At 25.8% G+C, this 22,692-nt stretch overlaps 1 long non-coding RNA gene across 1 annotated transcript; it reads left to right on the top strand.

The window, feature by feature from the left end:
* Positions 1-343: 343 nt before the first annotated feature.
* LOC135929139 (uncharacterized) lies at positions 344-961 on the top strand. The gene is made up of 4 exons (XR_010572490.1): positions 344-449; positions 566-633; positions 678-767; positions 849-961. It is a non-coding gene; the product is annotated as an uncharacterized LOC135929139 (long non-coding RNA).
* Positions 962-22,692: the final 21,731 nt, after the last annotated feature.

Raw genomic sequence — 22,692 nt, 5'->3', positions numbered from 1 at the left:
CAAACCTAATTTCGTTGAGCTAGGATGAGCTAATAATGATTTTATATTAACGGTAATTAAATAGGAGGGTTTAGCGAAAGGAGAGAAAGTGAACACATTCTGTGGGACAATCCCATATATGGCGCCCGAAATTTGGCATGGTGAATACTATGGTAAGCCTTTTGGATTACTTTTTTATATTTTCCTATTTCGTAATACAGAAAAATATCAAATTATACTTTAAGGATTATAATAATTAGTACCAAAAATTTATTTTAAAATAATTTTTAGGGTTTAGCTAAAATAAAATTATTAGGTAAATGTATCCTCTTCCCTATAAAAAAATTTAATTTTAATTATGAAAGATTTTGGTGTGGATTGGTATTCGCTCGGTGTTCTTCTTTATGAATTTCTAGTGGGCCCTATAATTTTTCGAGGGTCTGATAAAGCGACGTACTACTACTATCAAGGTTCAATAATACACTTTTAGAGTGTCTTAAAAAAAAATTTTCTTATAATAAATGATCTAGATCACAAATAATCAGCTTATTTTGTATGTTTAATATTTTCTTAAAACTTTAACCAGAAAGGTTTTCCGGTCCATGGCGTGTGTCAGTCGAAGCTAATTCTATTATGAGTGGACTTCTCAATATAGTTTGATAATATAATTTGTGCATTAAATAAATATAATTTTATAGGATCCCATGGAAAGATTAGGAAGTAATCCGAAAACTGGTTTTAGCGAGATAATCTCCCATTCCTTTTTCGCTTCAATTCATTGGGATATGGTAAAAATTCTATAATTTAAAAAAAATATACATAGTTTATCATAGATTTAAAATTAATTTTTTTTTCTCTTTGCCTTTTAGCTCCTAAACCAGCAATTGTACCCACCCTTCAAACCGAAAAAAAAAATAAAATATGGATTTTTGACCTATTTCTTCGATTCTTTGCTCTATTTAGCGTATGTAAAAGAGTTAATGTGACTTAATTTATTTATTACCATAATCAATAAATATTAGAAAAATATTGTTATTTTCTCGTTGAATTTATGCGTATTTTTTTATAGGTTTTAAACAAAATATGGTAAATTTTTTATAAATCAAGGAAGGAATCATGATTCTATAGCTGTTTTTTTATTATAAAATAATATGCTCAAATTTGACTAGTATTTTTAAAAATGGCCCTATTTAGATTTTAGCCGAAATAACATTATGTAAGCTTGAGATTTTGTTCAAAAGTGGAAGAAGGAGTTGAATTTTTGTTTTCAAAATTTTAAGATACATAATATTATTTTAATCGACCGTCGGGCCCGTTTGACTATATTAATTTTGAGAATTTTGTAAAATCCGCAAAAAATATAAATTTATAAAATAAATTTACATACAAAAAAAATAAATTATTTTAATATTTTTTAAAACAAAAAAGTCTTAACCTCATCCCTTTGCATTCATTATATGCCTTAATTTTATACTATTTACTTTTTTTTAATTTTCTTTTTAAATCCCTAATTTTGGCCTTTTAATTATAGGGTGCCAGCCGCAAAAAAAGAGAAGAAAAAGTAATTAAATTATTTTATTTTTTTCATGGGGATTCGGAATATTTATTAAATATTTTTAAAAAAAATATTTAAAAAAAAAGATCCTGAATAAAACGTGGGGATTCAAGATCTTGAATCCCCACGTTGGGATTCCGAATCCCACATGATTCCATATCCCAATACGACACCTATCTCTTGGACAAGATCACGTTATGGTTAAAAGTGTCGTTAGAAGAGTTAATTTAGTATTATTTAAATGGCTTATAGCTTATTGTTTAGTCTTTAGATTTGCAAAAGTTAAATATTTAATATGAGCAAAATATATGTCTATAAGTTATTAAGTTTCAATATATTTATTTCAATCTAATAACATGCACATGTATCATAAGCGTAAAAATATAGATGGAATGTTATAATTATTTTCATTTTTTGAGATAGAACTCTTTCATCTACTAAAAAACAACCAACCTTATGATTGGGTAATGATATAACTTGCTAAACAAGGATAAAAATATAAAAAAATTTTATAATTTATTAACGGAATCATGTGGTTGAATATCTACAATATATCTTCCCCCCAATAAAGACCATCTAGTTGGCTTTAGGAAAAACATGATCCTTGCCGGATTCGAACCCAGAACTATCGGATTATAAATTATTATAATTCTAACAAATATTTAAATAAATACATAAAAAAATCATACTTAAAAACATTGTCATTACAATTTTTTACGTATATAAGAGCCTTTCCTGCATAATTTCATTAACATTGCGAGTCTTAAGCCTAAATGTCAGTTTCCTATCTTACCATTGAAAGCATTTCAAAGGCAGCGTTAAAGAGGTGGGCAGGTAAAGATTCAAAAATACTTTGAACATTCGTTTTGCAACAGAAATTTTAGAATTATTACAAGAATAAAGAACGGGACGTAATTGTATAAAATACTAACCACATTAAATTTAGTGTGATAAGAGTATTTCTAGCAGATTTATCTTAATTTTTTTTTATTTTTATAGTTAGTTGCTATTACATACTTTGATATGTTAGGAAATATTTATTTTACACTGGGCTCAGCTCAAATTAAAGAAAATGACTATAAATTAAAACACTTTGATGTTAACGTTCTCCGGCAAGAGCCGGTAACCGAATTAACCGACATATCGCCATTACCCAATCTAAAATCTATGTAATGTAATTTATAAATCATTCGAATAAAAAACATATGAATATATCTCTATAGCTCGGAGCTTGAATCATAAGAAAGAGTTTGTATTGATATTTATACTTTATAAAAAATAAACTGAATGATATAATTAAAAAAAATTATAAACTGAATTCAAATTATTTATCAATAAGAGGGATGGGCTGCATAATTACTCAAAAAATTTAAATAATTTTTAATTGTAATGCAAAAATTTATAATTATGAAATTCCATTTCTTAAATTATTTATTAATTAATAATTACATGTAATCGTGATTTTATAGAGAATTCTAATTATATAATTACAATTCTTTTTTATCTCAATTCGTAAAGTAAAAATTCAAGATAGGATTATATTATGGTAAAACTAATGAGAAACTTTATTAATTGGCATATAATAAAATAATATTTTATACTTTATTAAAATTTGCTTTTTATATTTGAAAAATATAAAGGTTGGTTTTACTCCTTAAATATACAATACAAAATGATAGGACGTTTGCAATAAAATTCTGTATTACAAAATGGAACATCATTTATGTCTAAATACTGATTATTTTTCTACCCTAATCAACAAACACTATTGAAAATACTTTTAACGGATATTTAAAAGAAAACGTATAATTTTTCCTATAAATTATCATTTTTTATTTTTCAAAGAGATCGTTAATTATAGGTATTTTATTATAATTATTTAACAACTTAAATAGTGTTACTATAGTTGATGAAGAAAACAATGTGTTATACTTTAAAAACACCTTTTAATTAAACCTAGAATATTAATTCGATTATCGTCTTTTATATATTCACAAATTTGAAATTACCATTATTGTTTTTGACAATCTCGGGACTTTTGTATTTAGAAATGTTTATTGAAAACAGCTTCATATACTATTAATTATTATAAATATTTTGTCTAGATATTTACTCAACAAATCTAAACGGGAAAGTTTTGCCATTCTAATAAAATTTCTATAGTGCGGAATAAAGACAATTGCTATGGGGGATAAAATTTACAGAATTATAAAAATTACATTACCATCTTTAAATTATCAAACTTTGGGTAATGCATAATTTGATTTAGTAATATTCAAAACAATTATTGTTATTTTTCAAACAGCTTATCATTCATTATTGAATAGCTTTTCTTCATAAGCTTATATTCTTCATGTATCATTTATATAAGAAATTTGTAAAATTGAACAGGAAAATTTTTTCGATAAATACTTTATTTGGTGATTGAAGTAAAAATAAAAAGCAAGTCAGCCAGCCTCTAAAAGTGGTAATATAAATATTATAGATAGGTTTAATTTGTATTTTGTTAATAAAAAAAGGAAAAATTAGGCAAATATGATGACATTAATATCAATGTAATAATCATACCCCAATGTAATGCTATGGATAAATATATAATTAAAAGGGCTCCAAAAGATGGTAGAATAACTGTTATAAACCTGTTTGTGATTTGTATTTTACTGGTAAAACAAAAAAGTAAGAAGCTAAAAAAATTCAATTCGCGTTGCTGGAACCTCTTCATAAAAGTAAGAGAGAAAAAATTTTATGGCGTTTATAGAATAAATTTCACTTGTTCTGATTTTCATTATAACGATGATAATAGGTTATATGATTATGTGATTGTCGCAGAGACGAATTTTGATTTTTTTAAATTTCTTTTTTTTGTTTTATTTATAAAATATTAATCATAAATAAGTCCATAGCATTCAATTTGCCTTCATATAGAGCGGCTTTTATGTTCTCTTCACCCAAATCGATAATATGAATTGATCATCGCATTGATCTCATGAATGTAATCTTAATCATTTTTTCGACATTTTTATATTCTACTACAAATATATTTTATATAAATGATATATGATGGAAAAATATTGATTATTGAAAGATAAGCTGATTTTTAAGTTAAAACTTAAGAAACAATTTTAATATCCAGAAAACCTTTTTGAAGCCGGTTCTTTAAAAGTGCCTATAATTAAGCCTTTCTTCGTTTTTTTCTATTATTGGGATAAATATAAAGGCAATCAATATTAATGATCAACGCAAATGTCCATTTTTATCGAGAAAGATTATATCTTTATTTTTGATAGATTAATTATAATTAGATAATTACAATTCATTTTTTATTAATTAATATAATAAAAAATTAAAGTAGGATTCTATTGAAAATTACAAATGGAGTTATAGTTTAGAAGAACCTTTTAAATTGCTGAAAAACTTCCTAGCATATTAATTCGATCTTTATCACCTAGAATAATTGACATATATTCTATATTAATATAATCCACTTCCACAACATAAAATTTTAATGTTCAGTCATATTAAACTAAATTTCGATTAAAAATATTATTTGTTAAGGTATGAATATATAGTAATTTTTGAACCATATTAACGTATGATTTTCATATTTTGGGTTTTTAGTGTGTGGGTGACTTCTCCCCTTGGCTACACCATTGAGAGAATCTATACATCTAGAAAAAAGAGATTCTATGAATGATACTATACCCTTTAATATAGGTAATGAATTTACCCGTTTTCATATCATTCCCATCAAAGCTTAACCAAAATTTGTAATTTAAAAAAATTACTTGCGTTATCTGAGCCAAGGTAATATAGTTAAAGTATTCACTCAATATATTCCCGCCAAAAATATGAATGAATGATTGCAATATTATTAATAGTTAACCAAAATAGAGGAGACCGGGGTAAAACGATTGACGGGTAACAATGATAACGAGAATAACCTTTTAACTCTTGAGCACAAAGATTTTAAATTTGGTGTGAAGATGTATTTTTATATCTAATTTGTTACCTATGTTCATCTTTTAAAAACTTACCTGGTTTTATATATTTTGTCAAAAAACTGTTTTTTACCCAAAAAATATAAAAATCATTCTCTAGTATATTTTGCTTTTAGTAAAATATTCATATCCTCAGGATTCAAAATTTGGCACACATGTTTCTTAATGTATTAGCTATAAAATAAAATTTTATCTGACATTTGTAGCTATACTAGAAGTCACGCAATAACGATATTTATAATATATGTCACCTTGGGCTAACGCTGTTATGGGTAAAACGGTTAAAATATATAATTATTCACATTAAATTTTTCATTCATTCATTTATTAAAATTGTATCAATCAAATAATGAGAAATTATAAAAGAAAAACCATATTCAAAGATGTAAGTATAATAGATGAAGTCATAAAATTAAAATAACAATAACACTTCATTGAATTTGTCTGTATATATACATTATACAACATTGAGAAGAAGATATTAAAATGGTATTTAAAGTTCAGATCATAAACAAATATTTACAAATGAAGAAGAATCGTGATTGCATATTAGAAGCAAGCAGGTCATTTATGATTAACGCCTATACATAATTAAATTATATTGTTTGTATTTGAATTGATTGAGCAATACTAATAAAGTTACCAAATTAATATTAAATTATTAATTCAGAGAAAAAAAAAGATATCAGAAAAGAATTGATTATGTGTTATTTGCAAGAAAAACTATATAAATAGTCGTGAGGGAGATGAATAGTTAAAATGTACAATGTGCCTTGAATGGGCGCATTCTAAATGTGCTAATTATGACTACTTTACATGTCCATATTACATTGATTAGTTTGTAAATAAAAATCATAAATATATCTTAAATTTGTAATATTTGATAAATAAAACGATAAATATATGTCAAATATTATTTTAACCACTTTAACGCATTGCTTATCACTATACCCTGTAAGGGTAAAATGGCGAAAATGAGTAGTTTGACATAAATAATCATAGCTCCTAAAATATTATAGGTAGAGGGCTACACTTTTTTATATCTTGTAGATGAGGGATGGGGCTATACATTGATTTATAATTTTTTGTGTTTGACTCTTGTTTAAAATTTTTATGGTAAATATGCAAAACGTTTACCTTATTGAAATATTTATAAAATTCCTGGCATGATATATTATAAATTTGTTTAACCATTAGCGCGGCCTCTAATGTTGTTAAAGCAATCCGATTTCTCTCCAGTCCTTATCAGGCTATAAATGTGCTCGGATGAGGCATTAGAAAGAGGTAAGGAGAAGACATACTCGCATATTTTTCCCAAGCATGAGAATAAATTGTTAATACGAAAAAATTCAACCCATTTCTCCTCTACTTATAGATCATCTAACTTTAAATATTCTGGCTAATAAAAAATTGTGGAAATTACAATCTCCTCAAACTAGACATCAATGTTATTCAGTATTTTTAATATATTTATTAATTTACAAAAACCATATATTGATGGTTTCTGTTACAAGGCTTAATATTTATCCATTTGTAAATAGAGTTATTAAAATCAAATTTTGATTTTAATTCTAAAATTGGTTTAATAAAAATATCTGCTTCATTTAAAAATGTATTATTTAGAGTATTATTTGGACATTTTAATATAATATTTTTAGCAATAGCGCCATAAAATTTATTATCAATTTTTAACTGTAGAGATGAACAGAGCTGTAGCATGATTTTATTTATAAAGAATATTCTGATTACAACTGAATATTAACTGCATGAAGTAGATTTTTTACATATCTCGAATATGCTTCTGCCATTTCATAATCCAAAAAATTTTTCAAAATTTTAGGATAGCTTTTAAATTCTTTATTTAAAAAGTATTTTTTTTAAGGGTTTGTAAAATTTTAAAATATCGATGGCAGGTATTAATGATAATCACCTGATAGGTACATATCGCAACAACTCATTCCAAGTAAGACCACTCCACCAACTCTTTTAGTTGATGAACAAAATTATTTAAAACATTTCATCACAATTATTTCGACATCCACAGATAGTACATTCATTGCCTTCTTTCAAGAATCATGTTGTATATGCCATATACAGCCAATTGGTATTAATTCATTATTGTGCTGCCTGAATTAGGTAAATACACTTTGGTTTTTGCCAAATACAGAGGCATTATCAGCGGAGATAGCTGACATGCAATTCATTGATAACCCTGAATCAGCTATATTTACATTATGTGGTTAGCTACATCGTTGTTTTCACTACCCGAAAAATTTTTTTTAACAGTTTTATTGAAATGTTATAATATTTCCATTATTAGATGAATCTGTTATAATTGCATATGAGATGCCCATCTTTCAAATCGTCTAGAATTGACCTCAGGATTCAGTTACCAAGTAAGGTTTGCACTTATATTGGAGTAATTAAATATCATAGGAAAAAGATTCTACCAACATTGTGATGATATAGCTCTGTGAATGTTGAACTACATGATAGGTTTATACGATTTCCGCAGCTGTAGTTGAATCTGTATTATTTATTATTTTTGGAGTATATTTTTGTATTGCAATAAAGTTGATATACGATATACTCACCTGTACTGACTTATATGAATGAAATTATGTTGATTTATTATTGGATAAAAATAAAACAGGATAAAAAATTTTTTACAAATTAGACATGTTTTTCGAAATATTTAAAATTTATTTTAAAAATATAAAAATAATTAATTACTATCTCTCAAAATTATTATTTATATATTAAAAACGTTAAAATACCTTTTTTAAAAATTGTGGGATAAATTAAAAAATTGCGGTAGATTTTTGGGGGAGATTTCCAATTGCGATAATTTTGCGGGAGAGAGATGATCTGCGTGTAAACTAAATAATTGCGGGAGTCTCCCGCTGATACGGGGAGACATGGCCACCCTGTTCACGACTCAAGTTGGAAGTCTAAAGTTAAAAATAAAAAAAATAGAAAAAATGTTTTTTTAATTAATAACTAATTTGAAATCTTCGTCCTATAGTCCCATCAAGTTAACGACTCAGCTCATAGAACTATTTGACCTCTAGTCGACATAAGTATATATTTAGTATTCACGACCTTAAATTGGAAGTCTAAAGTTAAAAATAAAAAAAATAGAACAAATGTTTTAGTAATTAATAGTAACTAATTTGAAATATTCGTCCTCTAGTCGACTCAAGTTTAAAGAACTATTCGACGATTAGCCGACTATATTATATATTTCGTATTCACGACTCAAGTTGGAAGTCTAAAGTTAAAAATAAAGAAAACAACAAATATTTTATTAATTAGTAATAAATAACTAATTTCAAATCTTCGTCCTCTAGTCGATTCAAGTTCATAGAACTCTTCGTCCTATAGTCGACTCAAGTTCATAGAACTATTCATCCTATAGTCGACTCAAGTTGGAAGTTTTAAATAAATAAAAATGAAAAAAACAGAACAAAATCTTAATTTAATAACTATAACTATTTGAAATATTCGTCCTCTAGTCAACTCAAGTTCATATAACTATTCGTCCTCTAGTCGACTCAAGTTCTTAAAACTATTCGTACTTGAGTTCACGATATGAGTTAGTCGACTTATTCAACTAACGACTAGAGACTCTTAGTTGGAGTCGGGTTAACTCGACGTTTTAACAACATTACTTTTATATCTAAAAGATGATCGAATTAATATGCTAGAAAGTTTTCAACATTGTTTTCTTCAACAACAGTAGAATAACTATTTAGCTTTAATGTCGCTAAATAATCATAATAGAATACTTTTATTGATAATCTCTTTGAAAAATAAAAAAATGATAATTTATAGAAAAAATATACATTTTCTTTTAAATGTACGTTAATTCAATAGTGTTTGTTGATTAGGGTAGAAAAACTGCATCAAATTTTTGACATAAAGGATTTTCCATTTTGTAATACAATTTGATTGCGAATGTCTCATCATTTTGTATAGTATATTTAAGGAGTAAAACCTTTATATTTTTCAAACATAAAAAACAAATTTTTTTAAAGAATAAAATTTTATTAAAATTATATTATATGAAAATTAATAAAGATTCTCATTTTTATTTACTATTTTTAATCAAATCTTATTTAAAATTTTAGAATTCTTTATTTGAAACATTCTAACAAATAGTGTTGGTTATAAAGGGTGCAAGATTTTGTGGTAAATATAAACATAACTTAATAGACCATGGATAATCTAGTAACAGTTTATGGTATTGAAAAGAATACCTTTGGTTAGAAATTTAATCAAAAGAATAACAGAAATAATATTTACTCTAAAATATAAAACGGCAAAGGTTAAAATATATGAAATCAAAAATAGCTGCTAGATCTTGATACCACTGACTTTTGTTATTCGTTTTCAAATTGATAACTTAATAATTACAAAATAAATATAGTTTTCTTTTCAATAAAGATCTTATAATTTAGTTAATTTTAATACATATACTAAAGAATATTTATATCTGTTGTGTTTATTTGATTTCTATTTATATTGCTTTTCTTAAAATAATTTTTAATATATTATAAAATTCTTATTCGGTGTACTTTACGCCATATATAATGACAACGATAGAAAGCGGCACCCGGTCTATGATAGTTTTATCGATGCTAAGTTCTTATTTCTTATCTTTTTTAAAATGATTTATTGCATATACCTTGCATGCTCCATAGTCGTAGGTATGGCAAGGCCCTTACGATCTAATAGTATATTTTCACGGTGAAGATAGCGATGAATGATCCCTTAAAAGATAGAAATATACGATTATATTTTAAAAACTATACATTTTGTTTAATTAAAGGTTGTGTTATTAAAAGTTAACTTTAATAATATGATAATTTTGTTAAAACCGTTGTCGTGTAAATAATTTAAAGCAATTGCGATTTCCCCTGCATAGAATATGGCGTGATCTTCCGCCAGTCACCCATATCTTTTCATAATAGATCTAAGATTTTCCCCTGAAATGAAATGCATAATATATTGCGAAAAAATTTAATATGCGACTGAGATTTTTAAAAGATTTTCTTGGGTCACCATTTTAAGGTAGCGTATTAAAAATGCTATTATTCTTAAAAGATAGAAGATAAACTTATAACATTGCAAGCATCTTAAAAGCGCCGTTTAAGAAGCGGCTCTAGCAAGCGGCATAATTAATTGAAATGAAGAATTCTTAATATTCAAATTTTATTATTTATCTATAACTGATGAGGAATTTGTAACAGCTCCAAACGAGGGTAGAATAATTATTATATAAACTGTTCATGATTTGATTTTATTAGTCAAAAATATAGGGAAAATAAAAAGGTTCTTTATGAAATTTGATAAAAAAATCTAATGAAAAGAAGGGAATGGACATTTGTGCAATGAACGAGATTACCATTCCAGACATTCATTGAAATGATGCTAATTTATTTAGTGATGTAGTAGATGGAGAATTTGTAACAGCTCCACAAGTGAGTAAAATAATTATTATAAAAATGTTCATGATTTCATTTTATTAGTCATAAAAAAGGGAAAATAAAAAGGTTTAAAAGATTTGATAAATTATCTATTGTCGGGAGTGGACATTTATGAGATCAACGAGATTACCATTCCAGGCATTCGTAATGCTAATATATTTTGTGCTTGTCTCGTGGAAAATGAGAAATAAAATGTTATATAAATTTAAACTTTTTTCGAATTCCCGTGATAGCCGCTAAATTCACATGTAGGAGAATATTGTTAGATGACTCTATATATATAAAATAAAATGAAGATAATTTATAGGTGGAAAATTTAATAATTTTTATATATTATAAATGAAATATTGATAAAATTCGCAACATTCATTTGTTAAAAACCCTAGTGTAAAATAGCGAAATTAAGATTATAAATTAAATTCTTCAACTTCAAAAAGCAAATATTTTATTTGTGCAGAAATTTCAATAATTTTTATAGATCATAAATTTGGGCTTTGTAGAAATTCGCTATAATAATTTCCACAAAAAGTAAATAGGGTAAAAGTTTACTGACAAATTAAGATTTTAGAAATTAAATTCATTAATTTCAAGTAGAAAAATTATTCGAACTATATATATATGGAAATAATTTTTTATGAAAGTATAGTTTTTTTATCCAGAAATTTTAATAATTTTAATAGTCTGAAGTTGATAAATTCTCAATGATAATTTACAATCTAAATCGGTTAAAAAAAGTTATAGGAAGATTAATACTTTTTTTAAACTTCTGATAGAAAATTTATTCTAGCTATATATGAAATATTATTTTTATGAAAGAATAGAAGGGAAAAATTACTATAATTGAGTCAAATATTCGAGAGGCAAAATAATATTTGTTTACCTTTATCATTTGTTAAGTCACTTCTGAATGGCTTCCAAGGTAAGTTAACTGTGGACTCAAGATTGCTATTAGGATCTATTTCACTATATTTTGAATGTTATTTAAAATAATTATTATTTTTCGTAGCACTAAATATTATATTCTAAATTTCAAATTGGCATCTGGTAATGCATTTCATTTCAGGGGAAAATCTTAAATCTATTACGAAAAGATATGGCGACTGGGGAAAATCACGCTATATTCTATGCAGAGGAAATCGCGATTGCCTTAAATTATTTACACGACAACGGTTTTAACAAAGTTATTGTATTATTAAAGTTAACTTTTAATAACACAACCTTTAATTAAACAAAATGTATAGTTATTTTCAAATATAATCGTATATTTATATCTTTTAAGGGATCATTCATCGCAATCTTAAACCTTAAAATATACTCTTAGATCGTAAGGGCCATGCCATATCTGCGACTATGGAGCATGTAAGGTATATGCAATAAATCATTTAAAAAAAGATAAGAAAAAATAACTTAGCATCGATATAACTATCGTAGACCGGGTGCCGCTTTCTATCGTTGTCATTATAGGTGGCGTAAAGTACACCGACTTAGAATTTTTATAATTTATTAAAAATTATTTTAAGTAAAGCTAAATATAAATAGAAATAAAATAAAATAAACACAACAGATATAAATTTTCTTTAGTATATGTATTAAAATTAACTAAATTATAAGATCTTTATTGAAAAGAAAACTATATTTATTTTGTAATTATTAAGTTATCAATTTGAAAACGAATAACAAAAGATGTGGTATCAAGATCTAGCAGCTATTTTTGATTTCATATATTTTAACCTTTGCCGTTTTATATTTTAGAGTAATTATTATTTCTGTTATTCTTTTGATTAAATTTCCAACCAAAGGTATTCAATATCATAAACTGTTACTAGATTATCCATGGTCTATTAAGTGATGTTTATATTTACCACAAAATCTTGCACCCTTTATAACCAACACTATTTGTTAGAATGTCAAATAAAGAATTCTAAAATTTTAAATAAGATTTGATTAAAAATAGTAAATAAATATGAGAATCTTTATTAATTTTCATATAATATAATTTTAATAAAATTTTATTCTTTAAAAAAATTTGTTTTTTATGTTTGAAAAATATAAAGGTTTTACTCCTTAAATATACTATACAAAATGATGAGACATTCGCAATTAAATTGTATTACAAAATGGAAAATCCTTTATGTCAAAAATTTGATGCAGTTTTTCTACCCTAATCAACAAACACTATTGAATTAACGTACATTTAAAAGAAAATGTATAATTTTTTCTAGAAATTATCATTTTTTTATTTTTCAAAGAGATTATCAATAAAAGTATTCTATTATGATTATTTAGAGACATTAAAGCTAAATAGTTATTCTACTGTTGTTGAAGAAAACAATGTTGAAAACTTTCTAGCATATTAATTCGATCATCTTTTAGATATAAAAATGTTGTTAAAACGTCGAGTTTACCCGACTCTAACTAAGAGTCTCTAGTCGTTAATTAAGTCGACTAACTCATATCGTGAACTCAAGTACGAATAGTTTTATGAACTTGAGTCGTCTAGAGGACGAATAGTTTTATGAACTTGAGTCGACTAGAGGACGAATATTTCAAATAGCTATAGTTATTAAATTAAGATATATGTTCTGTTTTTTTCATTTTTATTTACTTTAGACTTCCAACTTGAGTCTACTATAGGATAAATAGTTCTATGAACTTGAATCGACTACGAAAAGTTTTATGAACTTGAATCGACTAGAGGATGAAGATTTGAAATTAGTTTTTTATTACTAATTAATAAAATATTTGTTGTTTTCTTTATTTTTAACTTTAGACTTCCAACTTAAGTCGTGAATACGAAATATATATTATAGTCGGCTAATCGTCGAATAGTTCTTTAAACTTGAGTCGACTAGAGGACGAATATTTCAAATTAGTTACTATTAATTACTAAAACATTTGTTCTATTTTTTTTATTTTTAACTTTAGACTTCCGATTTAAGGTCGTGAATACTAAATATATACTTATGTCGACTAGAGGTCGAATAGTTCTATGAGCTGAGTCGTTAACTTGATGGGACTATAGGACGAAGATTTCAAATTAGTTATTAATTAAAAAAACATTTTTTCTATTTTTTTTATTTTTAACTTTAGACTTCCAACTTGAGTCGTGAACAGGGTGGCCATGTCTCCCCGTATCAGCGGGAGACTCCCGCAATTATTTAGTTTACACGCAGATCATCTCTCTCCCGCAAAACTACCGCAATTGGAAATCTCCCGCAAAAATCTACCGCAATTTTTTAATTTCTCCCACAATTTTTAAAAAAGATATTTTAACGTTTTTAATATATAAATAATAATTTTGAGAGATAGTAATTAATTATTTTTTTATTTTTAAAATAAATTTTAAATAATTCGAAAAACATGTCTAATTTGTAAATTTCTTTTAATCCTGTTTTATTTTTATCCAATCATAATTTCATTCATATAAGTCAGTACAGGTGAGTATATCGTATATCAACATGATTGCAATAAAAAAATATACTCCAAAAATAATAAATAATACAGATTCAACTACAGCTGCGGAAATCGTATAAACCTATCATGTAGTTCAACATTCACAGAGCTATATCATCACAATGTTGGTAGAATCTTTTTCCTATGATATTTAATTACTCCAATATAAGTGCAAACCTTACTTGGTTTTAGTAACTGAATCCTGAGGTCTATTCTAGACGATTTGAAAGATGGGCATCCCATATGCAATTATAACAGATTCATCTAATAATGGAAATATAATAACATTTCAATAAAACTGTTAAAAAAAATTTTTCGGGTAGTGAAAAATCCAACGATGTAGCTAACCACATAATGTAAATATAGCTGATTCAGGGTTATCAATGAATTGCATGTCAGCTATCTGCGCTGATAATGCCTCTGTATTTGGCAAAAACCAAAGTGTATTTACCTAATTCAGGCAGCACAATAATGAATTAATACCAATTGGCTGTATATGGCATATACAACATGATTCTTGAAAGAAGGCAATGAATGTACTATCTGTGGATGTCGAAATAATTGTGATGAAATGTTTTAAATAATTTTGTTCATCAACTAAAAGAGTTGGTGGAGTGGTCTTACTTGGAATGAGTTGTTGCGATATGTACCTAACAGGTGGTTATCATTAATATCTGCCATCGATATTTTAAAATTTTACAAACCCTTAAAAAAAATACTTTTTAAATAAAGAATTTAAAAGCTATCCTAAAATTTTGAAAAATTTTTTATATTATGAAATGGCAGAAGCATATTCGAGATATGTAAAAAATCTACTTCATGCAGTTAATATTCAGTTGTAATCAGAATATTCTTTATAAATAAAATCATGCTACAGCTCTGTTCATCTCTACAGTTAAAAATTGATAATAAATTTTATGGCGCTTTTGCTAAAAATATTATATTAAAATGTCCAAATAATACTCTAAATAATACATTTTTAAATGAAGCAGATATTTTTATTAAACCAATTTTAGAATTAAAATCAAAATTTGATTTTAATAACTCTATTTACAAATGGATAAATATTAAGCCTTGTAACAAAAACCATCAATATATGGTTTTTGTAATTTAATAAATATATTAAAAATACTGAAAAACATTGATGTCTTGTTTGAGGAGATTGTAATTTCCTCAAATTTTTATGATTAGCCAGAATACTTAAAGTTAGATGGTCTATAAGTAGAGGAGAAATAGGTTGAATTTTTTCGTAATAACAATAAATCCTCATGCTTGGGAAAAATATGCGAGTATGTCTTCTCCTTACCTCATTCTAATGCCTCACCCGAACGCATTTTTAGCCTGATAAGGACTGCCTGGAAAAAGGAAAGAAATCGGATTGCTTTAACAACATTAGAGGCCGAGCTAATGGAATCAAATTTATAATATGTCATATCTCAATAACGACGGTAAACGTTGAGTTCCATTATTTAAATCTCAAATAAAATATAATTAAAATAATGAATTTGTATTCACATGTAAGAAATCTACTACATTTTGTTAATGTGCAGTTGCAATCAGAAGAATATTAACAAAGATTTACTCACAAAATTATGCTGCAGATGTGTTTATCTTTACAGTTAAAAATTGACTATGGCGCCGTTGATAAAACTATTTAAAAATGTTCAAATATAAAAATACCGATAGACATTGATGTCTTGTTAGAGGAGATTGTAATGCTCTCTAGTTTTGATTTACAATGTAAAAAATTTATTTATTTTATGCGAATATATAAATATGATTTTATAAAATATAAAAAAAGTATGGAAAATTAAATAGATTACAATGTGCCTAGAATCTTTCCCCATAATATTTAACGACTCCAAGATAAATGAAAACTTTACTTGTAGAACAAAAATGAGCAAGGATATCATCTATGTTTTAGAACCTAAATTCAGGAGGTCAATTCTTGACGATTTGAAAGATGGGCATACATTTGCAGTTCTAACAGATGCATCTACTAGGGGAACTTGATCCTCCGCTATTTCAACAAAATTAAGGACGTTTCAAGAAAACTATTAAATTTTTTCCCCTTAAATAGTTAAAAATCCAAATACATAGTTAACCATATAATGGTAAATATAGCAGATTCGGTATTATCAATAAATTGCATGTCAGCTTTCTGATCTGATAATGCCTCAGTGAATTTAGAAAAAACCACAATAATAAATAAAATAATTATCATTGAAATGAGTAAAATATTACCTTATTATGTATTTAAACGTGATACGTAATAATGATGCGCCTATCCTTATAATGTTATAAACACACGCAAGGTATATTTCTAATTGAGTATGTTTTGCGGGACGCAAGGAAATAAATTGATTAACTGGTTCCGAATTAAACTTTACAACATAAGAATAGATTTGGAACCGTTCCCGTTATTCATTTGGATATTGACAAGGAGGGTGAAAGGAACCAACATAGAGCAATATGAATGTATTGGATATTTCATGAAATTAAATTATGTATAAAGATAAAATTATGGTTATGAAATCTGTCATCGAATCAATTATTATATAAAACAATTATATCTGATTTAACATGAATTTTTATTTGACAAAGAAAAATATTGATGCAAAATTTTACTGAATATGGGAAAACATGGATTATTAATGACAAAGTGAAATTACATGGAGATCGAGTTTATAGATGATGATTATTGAACTATGGTTTGATAGACATTTGTATATAGATATTGATAAAGAAACTTGGCTAATTTAGATATAGATATAGGCTCTCAAATCGCATGACCTTTGCAAAAATTAATAGGGTTTCTATGTGTTGAACATGGATTATTATTTTATTATAATGGTTATTATATAGAGCAAATTTCGATATGTTACATTCATTTAACACCATTTATATTAACTTAACTTAATAGTTTCATTTAACTTAACTTGATAGTTTCTAACTTAACTTAATAGTTTCATTTAATTATTTAATAGTTTTGCTTATATATATAAAGGATAAAATTATTATAGTTTTTTTAGTGATATATTGTAGTTAAACATTTTAAAATATATTTATTAAATAAAAAATTTGTCTTATCTTCCTTACTCCCTGCCAACCCTAACATGGTGGCAGTGGTGGGATTTACAATTTTAAAATCTTTTAAAGTTATTTATTTACAAAATAGAATTTAGATCAAATGGATAAATCAACAACGAGGACAATTGTTAAACTAGATATCAAACTAGACGAACTTATTAAAATTGGGCTATGATGACTCAAAAAATATTCTAAATCCATATACAATATAATTTTAGCTACTGGTACATAATCAAATTGATGTGATTTCATTCTAAAAAAAACATGTAAGAAACAATTAATTTGAAAAAGTAAAAAAAAAATTTATTAAAATTTTAATTATAAAATCTCTAAAATATTTATAAAATAAACATATTATAAAAATAAACATTATGATATTATCTTTTCCGGAGTAAAGCGGCAACATGCAGTCTTATATTGCTGAGGCTGAGAATTTTTTTTAAAGATAGTAAGCTCAACAGTAGTTGTGAAGCTATGCTATTAACTGTTAATTTACCAGATAATATCTTTAGCTTAATTAGAGCCATGTCGACAGACGAGGAGTTTGAATCTCCAGATGCTTTACTGAAAAGGCTCAAATGGATATGTAAAATTAATGAAATAAATCTTATAAATAAAAATATTGATAAACGTATAATTAATACTTATAAATTAAAGGAAATTTTTGTTGATATAATATCATTTGAAATAATTTTAGAATCTAAATATAAAAATGATGAAAATATAAATATACCCATAAGATCACATGGTGAAATTTTAAAAGAGTATTATGACTGTAAAAATAATGATATAAATCTTAGTATTGAAAAAATTAATGAAAATGAAATAGATGAAATTCCCATACACAAAAATTTAAAAAAAATAGAATCCAAATCATTAAAGCTTGACGCTTACAAATATAAAAAAATCAAGAGAATAGACAATACAAATAAACATTTACCTTATATAATCAATGATAAAGTGGACGAATTTTCCAAATTTAAAATTTTAAATACAATGAAATCTAAATTATGTTTAAAGGACAAAACATGTGTAAGTAATAATGACTACTTTAAAACATTATTTTTATTGAAGATAAAAGAAAACAGTAATTTTGAGTTATTATTTGATTTAAAAAATGGGAAGTAAAATTTAAAATAAAAATAATTGAAATATGATATTTATAAAAAAAAAATTATTATATAAAACGCTAAAATTCAAAATATTCAATGATTCTATATCCCAAATGATAATTCTTATTCCATAAATGATTCCTATAAATTAATTCCATTATTTCTATTATTCCGAAATTATTTCATTCGAGTTAAATTAATCATGATTATAATATCAAGTGATATATAAATACAAATGATAATACACAATGAGATGATGGTCAAGCAAACGATTAGACAATCAGAATAACAAGCTGCAAATAAGCCAAAATGATGAAGAAACTAAATAACTACTGAACCAAACAAACAATACATCACTATCGAAAATTTTTTGCAACAGCATGGATAATTCATAATTTACCAGATGACAATTTAAAGATAAACAAAGAATTAGACGAAACTGACATCGAAACATATATACATAAGATTGTTATCAAAGAAAATACACACTCTGATCTAAAACGTTTGGAGGGAACAAGACAAGATAAGATACCATATTTTTCAAGACAAAACTTTGACAGATTTTATGATCAAAATAGATGGGAAACTCCTTGAACACAAAAGATTTACATTTAAAGAGAACCTAGGCGGGGTTCCTGTAGAGGGTGGAATGTTGAACATGGATTATTATTTTATTATGATGGTTATTATATAGCGCAAATTTTGATATGTTATATTCATTTAACACCATTTATATTAACTTAACTTGATAGTTTCATTTAACTTAACTTCCAAAAGCCCACCCACTCAATGTTTTATAGTTTTCAAAAAACTAAAAATCTTTACCCGCCAGCCCATTATTTATAAGAAATTTTAACACAAGTCCACTTATAAAATTTAATAATAGCCATTCTTTCAATTTTTTAAGCGTCTAATAAAAATATTTCAGCATTACACCGCTACAAAAAGTTTATAATTTAAGAAATTAAAAGCATAAAAAATATATTCAATTTAAATTATGAACAATATATTTGATCAAATAGAATATTTATGAAATAAATATAAATATAAAATTGATATTATATGTAATTATAATGCAAAAATAATAATAAATCGACATTTTCTGGATTCAAACATTTTCTTCTTTGTTCTAAAACAACAATGCTAAATCCTGGTTCAGAAGAAGCACTAGTTGCAGGAATCGCCAATATTTTTCTTGCTAATCTTGATATCTTTGGCTCTCTTGTCTTTTCCACCAAATTAGGATATCGGTCTGTAGTATATCCTCTTCATCGAGTGAGATTCGGATGTCCCGTATGAAATATATGTAAAACTCTTTTTTAAAGTGAGTACGAAGAATCTGCCATTCTAAAATAAAATCCTGTGCTATTTTCGTAATCGTTTCATGCTATATGGAATAGTAAGAGAACAAAATACCATATAGTTTTATAAACCATACCTCGAGTTAATATTAGAAACAGATGCATCTAACCAAGGATTTGGAGCTTTATTCATGCAAAAATTGATCATGGTAACGAATTTCCAATAGCTTACACCTCAAGAACTTACAAGAAGAATAATTCTACAATAAACAAAGAAGCAAAAGCATAATAAACGGCGTAGAAAAATCTCATAACAGAGATTTAAGCTCATTAAAAGATTATTACATTGGGCTTATAAATTATCAGCATATGAATATAATATATTTTACAAGAATGGGGCTAATAATATAATTGCAGATGCTTTATCGCGAAACCCAATCGAGAAAAATGATGATAGAATGACAAATGAAAATAAAACAGTGAAATATATAAGAAATCTTACTTATGACACATTAACTCTATCAAGAAAAGAAATGATGCAAATATACAAAATCAAGCACCAGAATTACAAGCTTTTAGAACAAGAATAGATGAAATAGAAAATGATGACCATATTTTATTTTGGAATGGCAGATTAATTACTTCATACTCACTTTAAAAAAGAGTTTTACATATATTGCATACGAGACATCCGGGTATTACATCAATAAAATTAATTACGAGACATTATATATGGTGGGAACAATTAGATAAAGATGTAGAAAAACTAGTAAAGTGTTCATCACTTAAAAAAAACGATTGGTACTATAAAAAAAATTTATTGATCATTTAATTAATTATGATTTTTCTTTAGTTTGTTTTTGAACAAAAATTTTAAATTTCCTTAACCCGCCCACTCACCCGCAGGACCATAGTTTCAAAAAAATTTTAACACGCACCTGCCAACCCATTCTCAAAAATTTTTTTACCCACTCAATGCAGACCTTTATTTTAGATTAGTACCATTCATATCTGTTAGCTTATTTGTCTTATTACATGCTTATTCGTGCGCTCATATGAATTTTTAAGATTTTTAATAGCATTTTAGAGGTATTTATATCTGAGGTTCTTAATGTTAAGTTAGGAGACAATATTCTCGTCTTTAATATTTTATATTGCTAAGATCATTAAAACGAAGCGTTAAATAATAGTTGACCAGAATTAGACTTAATTATATTTATTTCTTCTATTGCCTAGAATAAATTAATCATATAACGTGATCAACTTTCCTAGTGAGGCATTTCGACTCGAACAAGGATATATCCACGATCATTTTAAAATGATTGTACTTGTTAATAGTGAAATGATATTTTCTTGCGTAGCGCGATAAGAGTTAGAATCACGGGTATCGAAACCTGGAGTAAAAATAACTGTAGTTTCGGTTCTAAATATTTTTAAAAAACAATAGTTTTGGGTTCCTAAAATTTTGATAAATGGTTTCTAGGCTCTTTTCCCAAAATATGAGATTTTTCCAGGAGTTCTCCTGATTCTCTATCGGGTTCCAAGCTCTACCAGGTAATCAAAAATGTATAGACAATTTTTCGAAAATTATGCACTAATAAAATAAATATAAATATTCAATTCATTTCGAATAATTAGAATTAAATCGAATAATAAAACGAATATTAAATTATTCGTTTTATTCGAATTCGAATATAAAATTATTCGATTGGAACGAAAATAATAATATTAGAATATGAACAATTCTAATATTCAAATAAGTGATATTCGAATCTAAAAATTCTAATATTCGATAAATATTTACTTTATTAGATTAATTTATATTAATCGAATCGAAATATTCATTATTTGAATTATTCAGACTATTTTTTAATAATTAATCAGTTGTCATTTATATTGCCTGTCAACACTTGATGAGATTAAGAAGTTACACCATCTGTGCTTGTTAAAAACCTTTTTCAGTTAATACTAAATTGAAATCTAAAAATTGCATAACTTACAAAGATAAATCAATAAAAACTTTTACTTAGAAATTTGATTAGCATTTTAAATCAAATTAGATACATTTCAAACATGGTCAATCACATGTTTTTAACATCAGATTTTAATTTATTTGACGCACTATAAAAAAATTTGATTATACATATAGAAAATGTTTTCTATCCAAAATATAATCTAAAAAGGATTTGTTGGTCAAAATATAGAAAATGTAAATATAAATAGAAAATGTTAAAAAAAATAATAGAGACTGAAAAAATAAGATTAGAAAATAAATACTATTGAGGAAAACTTTCAGTTTCTGAAAAAACTTTGTAATTGGATAATTGAGCATCTTTATTAATAAAAAAATATATATCAGAGACCTGCGGTGCCATTGGCAGGGACCATCCCGGATTTGTTTTATGACTAGGCTATAATTCTTTTTCTAAAACTAAATATATTATATATCGATTGCTATTTTTACGGAAACTCCAAATATACATGTTAGCGACGATGTGTTTTTTCTGGCATTGTGTTATTTTATTTTTTAAAAATTTATATCGTTTTTAGAGCGCATTTTAAAAAATTTAAAATCTAATTTTATACAAAATCCAGCATACTTAAAAAATTTATTTTATATATTATAGACACTTTTGCCAAGCCATTTAAAGATTAAATGTTTATGGTAAAATTGTATATTCCAAACTTGATGGAAATACATTTCCGGTAAAATAG

Source organism: Gordionus sp. m RMFG-2023, chromosome 4 (genome assembly GCF_954871325.1).
Source record: "Gordionus sp. m RMFG-2023 chromosome 4, tfGorSpeb1-WG-v2, whole genome shotgun sequence".
NCBI classification, from domain to species: Eukaryota; Metazoa; Nematomorpha; class Gordioida; order Chordodea; family Parachordodidae; genus Gordionus; species Gordionus sp. m RMFG-2023.
This window is presented reverse-complemented; position numbering and strand designations above follow the sequence as displayed.